The following is a 12,774-nucleotide window of genomic DNA, read 5'->3' as shown; positions in this document are numbered from 1 at the left end:
TTTACAATTTAATTCCCATTAAATGTAACAGATATACACACATAACATTAGGTATTATGTAAGATGTATTTTTTATATATGCTTAAAATACATATATGTATGATTATCCCTATTCTACAAACGACAAAACTGAAATTCAGATTAAGACGGACTTAAGGCTATACATCAGTAATAATAAACATTTAAATAGCATACTATGTGCAAACATGGTTCTAAGCTCCTTATGTAAAACTCTTTCAATTTTCACAACCCAGAAGATCAGTACTACTGTCCCTATTTTATAAATAACTAAATTGAAACAGAGAAATTAAGTAATTTGCCTTAAGAGCACACACCTAGTAAAGATAAAGCCAATATGTAAGCCCAGGCACATTGGTTCTGGTGTCTATCTGTGCTTCTAACGGCTGTGTAAAAACTCTCTCCATCTTTCAGAATCTACACGTAGACCTACCTCCAAAGTCCATGTTCTTTCCTCTATCCCAGAATTAATAACATATCCTGACTTAAATAAACTATTTCAATGATCACAACATTATAGAATTAATTGAAAGAACCCTACAGGATCTAATCCAGTATTTCACCACATATACATGGAAACTGAGGGCCTATGTCCAAAGTCACACAGCAAAATAGCCTAAATTAAATAAGAATCTTCTTATAAAACATTTCAAAATGTCACAACATGAGGTATATGTGTGTATAGTGGTGTTTATAACCTCAATTTAAAAACTTTATTGGCTAACTGTAGTGAAAACTAATACAAAGACTTTTAGTTCTGGCCAAGTTGAAGTAACCGTTACCCACCTTTGTCTCCTGCTCCTCCTCCTTACAACTAAAAACCGTGGACAAAACACATCGAGCAAACATGGGAACATTCTGAGAGACAGAAAGAAGATGACAGAGTGCCTTGGGACTTTGGGACTGAAAAATAGCACAGTGGTGAACTCCCTGGGTTTCTTTATTGCCTCCTGTATATACCATCAGAATGCTGTAAAAGCCTTCAACCCAAAAACATCAACAGGCATAGACTAAGCACTAAGAAAGCCTGTTTGCCATGCCAATGGACAGAGAAAAGGGTGGCCTAACAAAACAGAAAATCTTTTTGGCAATAACCGCTCTACTCCAGCCAAACACCAGTGAAACCCCTGGTTCCCCACAATTTCAGTAGGAGTGAACTGGGAGCTTCACTTCCATCTCCCAGTTTGCAGAAACAGTTGGTACTCTGATTCCCCTACCAAATTAGTGTCAGAAGGGATCAACGCTGAGCAGAGCCTCCTCTCACCTTAGGCATCAACAGCACAGTGTGAGATAGAACTAGTCAGCATTCTGCTTGCACTTACATTCAATGTCAGCAGGGCCCTGTAGAAAGCTGACCTTCTGACACAACTAGCATCAATGGGGCAAAAAAAGGAGTGGGAGGCAGGTATTACGGCAGTGGGATCCCTCTTTTCCTTACCCCAGATGTCAGCTAAGATCCCACCCCAACCTGTAGCAGCAAGGTGATATGAGTCAGTCCTCCCACTTCTCCCCCTGTTAGTTACTGAGGCCAAGTAGGCAGCTGAGCACACACCACCAATAGGAGCCAAGGAGGTTTGCCATTTTCACTAGAAAGGTGTCATGCAGATCAAGAACAAACTCATGGACCACTGAGACAATAATAAAAGACCTAACATTTGTGTCGCCAGACTTCCAGGAAAGTAGAGGACTGAAAATGTATTTGAAAAATTAATGGCTGAAAACTTCCCAAATTTAGTGAAATAGATAAAACTAGATTCATTAAACTAAGTAAATTCTAAATAGGATAAACCAAAACAAGTCCATGTTAAGACATATCAAAATTAAGTCTCCCAAAACTAAAGACAAAGAAAAAAATCATTATTAAACCTCTCAAAACTAAAAACAGAAAAAAAATCTTGAAAGGAGTTAGAGAAAAAAGACTTATTACCAATAGAGAAATATCAATTCTTTTTTTGGAGGGAGGGGGGAGAAACAGAGTCTCCCTCTGTAACCCAGGCTAGAGTGCAGTGGTGTCATCGTAGCTCACAGCAACCTCAAACTCCTGGGTTCAAGCAATTCTCCTGCCTCAGCCTCCCTAGTAGCTAAGACTACAGGCATGTACCACCATGCCCAGCTAATTTTTCTATTTTTTTTTATATAGACACAGTCTCACTCTTACTCAGGTTGGTCTTGAACTCCTGGCCTCAAGCAATCCTCCCACCTCGACCCTCCAAAGTGCTAGGATTTCAAGTGTGAGACACCACACCCAGCCAAAAAACATCAATTCTAATCACAGTAGAGTTTCCATCTGAAACAATAGAGGCCAAGAGGAAGTGGCATATTTATAAAGGACTGAAAGAACCATCAATAATGAATTTTTTATCCAGTGAAAATATCCTTCAGAATGAAAGAGAAGTAAAAGCATTCTCAGATAAAGAAAAACTAACAGAATATATCAGTAGCAAAACTACCCTCAAAAAATGGCTAAAGAAGTTCCTAAAAGAGAAATGAACAATAAAAGGAGGAGGTTTGAAATGTCAAAAAGGAAAGAACACCAGAATGGGTAAAGACAGAGGTAAATACAAATGCTCCTCAACTTACAACCAGATTACATCCCAATAAATTCATTTTAAGTTGAAAATATTATATATCAAAAATGTATTTAATACACCTAACCTACCAAACATCACAGCTTACTCTACCCTACCTTAAAGGTGCTCAGCATACTTACATTAGCTTACAGTTGGACAAAATCACCTAATACAACAAAGCCTATTTTATAATAAAGTACTGAATACCTCATGTAATTTATTGAATAGTGCACTGACAGTGAAAAACACTTTCAATTATATGGGTACTCAAAGTACAGCTTCTATTGTATGCATATCAATTTCCCACAATCATTAAGTTGAAAAAAATCACTAAGTTGGGACCATCTGTATAATTAACTATACTTCTCATAAGTTTCGCAAGACTGGCAAAGATAAAAAAAGAAAGGGCACAAATCACATCAGGAATAAAACAGGAACATCACTGCAGATCATGAAGCCATAAAAAGTATGAGAAAGGAATACTTCAAATAGCTTTATGGCAATAAATTCAACAACATGTAATAAATGGATCAATTCCACAAAAACCACAAGCTACCAAAACTCAACGAAGATGAAAAAGACAATATAAATAGCCCTATAACTGGTAAAGAAACTGGATATAAAAATTAAAAGCTTCCCAGAGAGCTCTCCAAGACCAAATGGTTTCTCTGGCAAATTCTACTAAATATTTTTAAAAGGATTAATACCATGCCTGTAATCCTAGCACTTTGGGAGGCCAAGGTGAGAGGACTGCTTGAGGCCAGGAGTCTAACCTGAGCAAGACCCTATCTTTATTAAAAAACAGAAAAAAGGCCGGGCGCTGTGGCTCACGCCTGTAATCCTAGCTCTTGGGAGGCCGAGGCGGGCGGATTGCTCAAGGTCAGGAGTTCAAAACCAGCCTGAGCAAGAGCGAGACCCCGTCTCTACTATAAATAGAAAGAAATTAATTGGCCAACTGATATATATATAAAAAATTAGCCGGGCATGGTGGCGCATGCCTGTAGTCCCAGCTACTCGGGAGGCTGAGGCAGAAGGATCACTGGAGCCCAGGAGTTTGAGGTTGCTGTGAGCTAGGCTGACGCCACGGCACTCACTCTAGCCTGGACAACAAAGCGAGACTCTGTCTCAAAAAAAAAAAAAAAAAAAAAAACAGAAAAAACTATAGTCCCAGCTACTCAGAAGCTAAAGCAGGAGGATCACTTGAACCTAGGAGTTTGAGGTTGTGGTGAGCTACAGTGCCACTACACTATAGCCCAGGAAACAGAATGAGACCCTCTCTCTCAAAAAAAAAAAAAAAAAAAAAAAAAAAAAAAGGATTAATGCCAATTTCATGAACACTCTTCCAGAAAACAGAAAAGGAGGTTACATAGCCCAAGTTATTCTAACCTAGTATTACCCTGATTTAAAAAAAAAAAAAAAAATCATATTGCTGTGCATTAAGATATAAGGGGGAAATAAAAATTAAATTTTAAATCATACAAATATAGTATAAAAAATAAAAGTAAATATCAAAATCTCTCATGAACTTAAGGGCAAAAATCTTCAACAAAATATTAGCATATCAAATATAGCAATGCATAAAAATAATTATAGGCCGGGCGCAGTGGCTCACGCCTGTAATCCTAGCTCTCTGGTAGGCTGAGGCGGGCGGATTGCTCGAGGTCAGGAGTTCAAAACCAGCCTGAGCAAGAGGGAGACCCCGTCTCTACTATAAATAGAAAGAAATTAATTGGCCAACTAATACATATACAAAAAAAAATTAGCCGGGCATGGTGGCGAATGCCTGTAGTCCCAGCTACTCGGGAGGCTGAGGCAGGAGGACTGCTTGAGCCAGGAGTTTGAGGTTGTTGTGAGCTAGGCTGACGCCACGGCACTCACTCTAGCCTGGGCAACAAAGCGAGACTCTGTCTAAAAAAAAAATAATAATAATAATAATTATAAACCATGACCAAGGGAAATTTATTTCAGGTATGCAAGCCAAGTTTACCATTCAAAAATTAATCAATGTAATCCACCACTGTCGACAGCCTAAACAAAAAAAATCATATGATCTTATTGATTGATATAGAAAAAGTATTTCACAAAATCCAACATCCACTCACAGTAAAAACTCCCATTAAACTATAAAAGAGAGGGAACTTACCCAATTTCATAAGACAACCACAAAAATCTACAGCTAACATCATACTTAATAGTGCAAGCCTGAATGCTTTCCCCTAGATCTGGAATAAGGCGAGGATATTTCCCCTCTCACCTTGTTTATTTAATATACTACTGGAAGTTCTAGAAAGAGTGCAGGGGGGAAAAAAGACAGAGAGGAAAGGCAGAAATAAAATTTTCCCTATTTTCAGACGACATGCTTGTCTATTAGAAAATCGCAAGGAATATACATATAAACTCCAAGGATTATTATATTAGTTCAGTAAAGTTGCAGAATACAAGACCAACCCTCAAAAAGTCCACTGATTCTTATATACTAAAAATAAACACATGGAAACTAAAACCAAAAACAATTTAAAATGGTATCAGAGAAAATGAAATAGATATAAGTCTAACAAAAACATAGAATATGTAACCTGAAAATTACAAAATACTGATGAAAGAAATAAAAAAAGACTTAAACAAATGGAGAGATATGCCATGTTCATAAATCAGAAGCTTCAGCATAGTAAAGATGCCAAATCTGCCTAAATTGATCTATAGCTATAATATGTTATATAAAAATCCAAGCAACATTTTTTTTTTTTTTTTTTTTTTTGAGACAGAGTCTCACTTTGTTGCCCAGGCTAGAGTGAGTGCCGTGGCGTCAGCCTAGCTCACAGCAACCTCAAACTCCTGGGCTCGAGTGATCCTTCTGCCTCAGCCTCCCGGGTAGCTGGGACTACAGGCATGCGCCACCATGCCCGGGTAATTTTTTATATATATATCAGTTGGCCAATTAATTTCTTTCTATTTATAGTAGAGACGGGGTCTCACTCTTGCTCAGGCTGGTTTCGAACTCCTGACCTTGAGCAATCCGCCCGCCTCGGCCTCCCAAGAGCTAGGATTACAGGCGTGAGCCACAGCGCCCGGCCTCAAGCAACATTTTTTGATGTAGATAAGCTTCCAAAATTTATACAGAAACACGGGACCTAACACAGCTAAAACAATTTTGAAAACGAAAAATAAAGTGGAAGCAATCACTCTCTACTCAATGTTAAGGTACCACAGTTAGAGTAATCAAGACACTGTAGAATTGATGGAACAGACATATAGTCAATGAAACAGAATATAGAACCCAGAAATATAGCCTTGTATGTAAGACCAGCTGAATTTTTATAAAATTACAAAAGCAATTCAATAGAGGAAGAAAAGAATTTTCAACAAACGGTAGCAGACCAAGTGGACATCCATAGGCAAGAAAATAAACCTTGACCTAAAACTCAAACTGTATACAAAAATTAACTCAAAATGGATCACAGGTTTAGTTGTAAAGTGTAAAATTACAAAACTTTTAGGAAATACAAGAGAAACCCCCTCAGAACCTATGGCTAGGAATGAGTTGAAAACAAAGCATGATGCATAAAAGAAAAAAATCTAATCAATTGTACTTCATTAAAATTGCAAACTTTGGCTAAGCAAAGGACCCTGTGAAGAAAAAGAAAAATAGCAGACTGGTAGAAAGTATCCAGCAAAGGACTAGTTTGGAATATACAGAGAACTCTCAAAACCCAACAGTAAGATTACAAAAAATCCAAATAGAAAATGGGCAAAAAACATGAACAAACATTTCACTGAAGAGGATATAAAAATTACAAATAAGCCTATAATGTTCAACATTATTAGCCATTAGGGAAATGCAAAAAAAAACCAATAATGCACTTATCAGAATGGCTAAAATAAAATATTGTGATAACACTACATCTTAGTAAGGGGTGTGGAGGATGCTGGGTTAATAGGTAAAAGGATATGAAATTGTTTTGACATAAAAAAATGTTCTAAAATTGACTGTGGTGCTGGTTATACACACCTGTGAATATACTAAAAACCAATGAATTGTACATTTTAAATGGGTGAATTTTATGGTATGTGAGTTGTAGCTCAATAAAGGTGGTATAGAAAATTAACAGAAAAAAATAAGCTAATTTCCAAAGTTTATTTTTGTGAAATTGAAAATCTATGTTACTATGAAAGGTAAATACTTTCTGTCTTAGACTAGTGTGTCATACTACCACATGACTCACTAAAGATTAAAAACTTCACTTCAAGGAAAAAAAATACAAAATGCTCATACCTGCAACTGATATACTACCTCATTTTCCTATTTTTTAAAATATAATGTTGTATATTCATATACTGTATATTATACTTATCTTAAAGATTATTAGACATAAACTGTAATCCTTTACTTCATGGGTCTACACTTTGAAATCTCTAAGAAAATGTATGCTCAAATCTGTAGTTTTTAAAAACTTTTTATTATGAAAGTTCTCAAATACAAAATACAGAGAAATAGTATGATAAACTCCATGTTCCAATCATCCAGCTTCAATAATGCTCAAGATTCCGCCTTTTTTTTTTTTTTTTTTTATTTTAACCAGAGACACAGCCTTGCTATGTTGCCCAGGCTGGACTAAAACCCCTAAGTTCAAGCAAACCTCCAGCCTCAGCCTCCTAAATAGCTGGGACTATAGGAACACACCACCATACCTGGCTTGTGTCACTTTTTTTCCATCAATTTCCCCTTCCCACTGTTGTTTATGAAATAATTTAAAGAAAATCCTAAACTTATTTCTCCAATAAATATTCAGTATGTATCTTGACAGAAATTTTTTAAAAAAATATAACAATACCATTATGATACTCAATAAAATAATAATGCCTTAAGTCATGTATTATCCGGTATGTGTTCAATTTTCATCCAGGTTTAACTTTATTAAAAGTTGGTTCATAATATTATATATTTCTGCTTCATCCTTTAAGTATATAATGCAAATTTAAAGAGAAATTGTAAGATGAATCTTATAAAAATCATACATATCAAGAGAAAAAAAACTAAATTATAAAATTAAGAAAGTTTAAAAAAAGATTCTAGTTTCCAGTTAATTTAACTGTCTTACCCTTAGTAGCACTATGATTGATCACTTTACTTTTAAAAGGAAAGAAAAACACACCTCTTTGAAAGCTTCCTTATGAAAAGAAATACTGCTTAAAACGTGGACCTAATTCATTAACCAATAAAAAGGCCAACACAAACATTATTTTGTAATTTTAAAAACTGAAATAATATTTGAAACAAGTCAAGAGGAATGTACCAAAATAGAAACTATAATTTAGGTCTCTCAAAAACTGAGAAATTAGTTATATATAATACAAATTACATTTTTAATAAACCTTCAGTAAAAACTATATTGAAAAATTATTCCCATAATAAAGAATGTCTAAGAACAGCAAATCAAGCGATTAAACTATTGGAGAACCTCTACATACTTAGAATAATGTTAGAAGTGTACAAAACTGAAAACTGTATTTCATTTCATAGTTTTTACACTTGTACTTCTTTTAAACTTTACAAATGGTATTAATAAAGTTGCTTTACATTCAATTCAACCAATAATTGAAGAGCAGCCAGAATAATCCCAACCTGACTGTAAAATATTATCATTTTTATTTATCACTATTTAATCCACTTATATTTTCATTAATTCTCGAAAGATAATATGGTTTTACTGTAATTTTCTTGTTCAGTTCTGATACTAAGGTTATGTTAGCATCATAAAACAAGATGATTTTTGTCCTCAGGAAGAGTTTCTATAAGATTCATGGTTTTTTTGGTTTTTTTATCTTAAATGTTTGGAAGAATTCATAGGTGAATTCTTGAGCTAGAATTTTCTTTGTAAAAGAAAATTTAAAAGATTAAAAATTTAAAATTAAATTTAAATTTTTTTTTATTTTTGATAAGAGCCCCAGTGTTAATAAATTTAAATTTAAAAGATTAAAATTTAAAAGATTTTTAATTACAAATTCACACTAAAATTATGTAAGTCACTTACATAACTTTCTTCGAGTTTTTCTAATTCTTGCAATGCAAATCTTAAGTTGTGTTTTTCAAGAAATGTATCAATTTCTTCTGTTTCTAAATTTAGTGTATAATATTGCTTATAAAATCCTTTCACCTTTTTAATATCTGCGAGATCTCTAGCAACATCCTCAATTTAATTCCTGGTATTACAACTTGTGCCTTCTTTTACTTGATCAGTACTGTATAACTAGAGATCTGTTAATTTTATTAATCTATTTGAAGAACCACTTTTTGGCTTTGTTCATTTTCTCTATTCTCACCTATATATTTTATTTCCTTCTGTTCCTTGGGTTTAACTTGCTGTTTTTTTCTAACTTGGTAAGTTGGACACAAAGTGGCTTTTCTTTTCTAATATGTACAACTGAGGCTAGAAATTTTCCTCAAAGCACAGCTTTACCTTAATCTCACAATATTCATTTTCATTCATTTCAATTTTTCTAATTTTCATTGTGATGTCTTTCTCTGACTCCATGGATTATTCAGAAGTATTTTCCAAAATTCCAAAAATTTGGTAATTATATAGCAATATTTTCATAATTGATTTCTAACTTAATCCCACTATGATCAGTGATATAGAGAATCATTTAAATCACCTGAATTTTTCTGAGACACATCTAATGGCCTGGCATGTTTCAATTTTGGTAAATGTTGTCCATGTGTGCTTTAATATGTATTTGGACTTACAGTTTCAGCCATGACAAAGTAGCTTGTATCATCAAAATAGGCACTCTTCCTGCCAAAAATAACTATAAAACTAGACAAAATATATAAATTAATTGTTTAACAGCACTGGAAAGCAACCAACATGGTCAAGTTTTGAGGAACTACAATTCCTGAGAAAAGGGAATAACAACATTATATCCAATTCACTCTAGCATTTTCCCTGAAGATACGTGGAATTCAGAGTACAGGAGAAGTGAATCCTAGCAGAAACCAGCACTCCCAGCTGGTCTGGAGTTCAGAGAATCTAAAGCAACTCTGACTTCAGGGGCAAAAATCTTGGAGGGGATGGTAGGGGACTGCACGGAAGTGAGCCAAAAAATCTGCATTCAATCTATCCTTAAGAAGTCTGACAACTGCTAAGCTTTGCATTTACATGGCAGGACTCCAAAAAACCCAGCAGAAACCAGCAGCTGGAAAGTTAATGAGCTAAACAGATACTACAGCAACTGTATAATGCTGAGGAAACAAAAGTTAAAATTCAGGAATGTAGTGGCCTTGGCAAATACCCCAGGTTTTCATTTGAGACCCCGGAAGGAATAAGGACAAAATAAAACATATCAACCTTAATAAAATCTCAAACCAAACCTTGAGAGGATTAGGGTGATCTATTTGTTCTCTATCATCTTGCCAGACAGAAAAAAATAGACCCCTTAGAAGGAGATTTATACTCTTTAATAAACAGTGTTAGTTTGTGAGGCATGCTAAAAATAAAAAACAAGGCCAAATAATTGAAAACCTCTCAAAAATGTTTTTAAAGTAAACCCATAGGTATTTCAGATACTTTATTTATCAGACATAGATGTTTTAAAATAGCTATGATAAATATGTTCAAGAAAATATGGAAAGATAGAAATTACTGGCAGATATTAGAAGCTATATTTTAATGACCAAATAGACATTCCAGAAATGATAAATAAGAGAAATTATAGGCCGGGCGCGGTGGCTCACGACTGTAATGCTAGCTCTCTGGGAGGCCGAGGCAGGCGGATTGCTCAAGGTCAGGAGTTCAAAACCAGCCTGAGCAAGAGCGAGACCCTGTCTCTACTATAAATAGAAAGAAATTAATTGGCCAACTGATATATATATAAAAAATTAGCCGGGCATGGCGGTGCATGCCTGTAGTCCCAGCTACTCGGGAGACTGAGGCAGAAGGATCACTCGAGCCCAGGAGTTTGAGGTTGCTGTGAGCTAGGCTGACGCCACGGCACTCACTCTAGCCTGGACAACAAAGCGAGACTGTCTCAAAAAAAAAAAAAAAAAAAAAAAGAGAGAAATTATAAATTTAACAGATTGCCTTAATAGCAGATTAGACATACAAAACAGAGGATTAGACCAGAATACATATTAGTAAAAATATTCAGATCAAAGCATTAAAAGAAAAACAATGAAAAAGAATATGCATTATTTGTTAGACATGTCAATTATGTCAAGTTCATTGATCAGGTTGTTCAAATATTCTATATTTGTACAGAATTTTATCTACTTGTACTGTCACTTGTTGAGACAATTATGTTAAAGTTTCCCAGCATGGGAGAACGCAAGAGGCAAGGAGTGAAACTCCACAGAGAAGTCCAAGGAGGAATGTGGACATTCCAAATCTGAACAAGAGCAGGCAAAAACTGGAGGCGATCAGTAGGCTGCCAATCAACAAAGCCCAGTGTTACCGGGAACCTCAGTAAAGAAGGGGACCAAACAAAAAATGTCTGCCAAGCATAACGAAGAGTCCTGCCCAAAGATGGCAGAATGCTATGATGACCCCACCCGGAAGAAGATACCAATTCCTCCCTTACCCACCAAACTGCCACCAGTGAATCTGCTTCACCGGGACATTGTACAGGGCTGGTACCAGCAATTAAAGCTGAGCAGCAAAGGCCAGAAATTGGACACATATAGGCGATTGTGTGAATATGCGTATCCAAATCAAAAGGATATCACTTCCACAGCCAAGGGGCCAAGATCCGGGTATCATCACAAAGAAAATCAAATGTAGACAAGAAAGAAATGTCCCTGAAAAGTTCAGGGCAAAGGCTGTGTTGTGAGGGGACTGATCTTCCTGCAGTATGTCCTCCCCCTGAGGAGGGGTTCCCTGCCCCAGAGTCTGCCTCTCTTCTTGAGGGAGTTAATACAGTTGTGGTGACAACTTTGGAGGCTTTGTTGACTTCCTAGGCCAGAACTGCAGCAAGGGCAGGGTCATCCATGGAGGCAGTGGAATCTCCACAGGAGAACTGTGATGTTAGGTGGTATGTGGTCCATGGGAGAAGTCTCCCTGCAGACACAGATGGTTAGGTTCGCCTCCAGTTTCATGCTGGACAGGCCTGGGTTCCCAAAAAGATGGGAGACAGAGTGAGTGAACTCTTCTTGCTTCCTGCCTACAACTTTCCACCCCCGCATCTTGAAGACAACGTGTTGTGTCCCACATGCGTTCAAAGGAATAAGGTCTTAATAAAAAGTCTCCAGTGGGAACAGAATACCATGAAAAAGGATTCATCTTTAATTGTAAATAAATAGCAGAAAAGTTGAAATGTTGATTCCATGGTGCCACTAACAGCTGAACTCTGGTTGTCTTGACACCTGCTCACAGGCCATGTGGACTGGTGTTTTAAAGCAAAGACAGACCATTACTTCTCTCCTTCATTTACAAAACATTTTTCGAAGTTTTCTTAATAACCTAGGACTTCTAGCTTGACTAAAGGCTAAAAACACAAGGCACCACTTTGTTAATATTGTTTATACTTATAATTGTTTTGTTTATTTTTGTGCCTAAAATGTTTAAGCTTGGGGGGGGCAAGGGAAATATACGTAACCTCAACATTTGTACCCCTATAATATGCTTGAAAATATAAAAAAAGTTTCCCAACATGAGTATAGATTTCTCAGTATTTCCCTTCTGTTCTATAAATTTTTGCTTTATATATTTTGGAGTTATGTTAGATATATATAAATTTAGAATTATTACATCTTTCTATTAAACTGATACTTTATAAATTTTTTCCCAGTGAACCTTTAATCATTAAGAAATATCTCCTTTTAAAATGTTTGTTTACTTTGTCTATTTTGTCTAATATTAAAGCACACTCAGTTTTGATTTGATTTTTCTTTTAAGAGACAGGGTCTTGCTCTGTCACCCAGGTTGGAGTACAGTGGCCCAATCATAGCTCACTGTAACCCTGAACTCCTTGGCTCATGTGATCCTCCCCCTTAGCCTTCAAAGTAGCTGTACAGGTACACGCTACCATGCCTGGCTAATTTTTTCATTATTTTTTTGTAAAGATTGAGACTCACCATGTTACCCAGGCTAGTCCTGGCCATCTTCAACTCCTGGCCTCGGGTGATCCTCCTGCCTCAGCCTTCCAAAGTTCTAGGATTACAGAAGGTATGCATAGAATATCTTTTCCCATCTTT

The 12,774-nt window shown here is 35.9% G+C and overlaps 1 protein-coding gene and 1 pseudogene across 8 annotated transcripts in view; one reads left to right on the top strand and one right to left on the bottom strand.

The window, feature by feature from the left end:
- Positions 1-12,774, bottom strand: part of SCAPER (S-phase cyclin A associated protein in the ER) — a 503,757-nt gene that overhangs the window by 400,191 nt on the left and 90,792 nt on the right. The gene's annotated exons all lie outside the window — the stretch shown is intronic.
- On the top strand, positions 11,006-11,880 carry LOC105857177 (developmental pluripotency-associated protein 4 pseudogene; annotated as a pseudogene).

This window comes from Microcebus murinus, chromosome 6 (genome assembly GCF_040939455.1).
Source record: "Microcebus murinus isolate Inina chromosome 6, M.murinus_Inina_mat1.0, whole genome shotgun sequence".
In the NCBI taxonomy this organism is placed as follows: domain Eukaryota; kingdom Metazoa; phylum Chordata; class Mammalia; order Primates; family Cheirogaleidae; genus Microcebus; species Microcebus murinus.
This window is presented reverse-complemented; position numbering and strand designations above follow the sequence as displayed.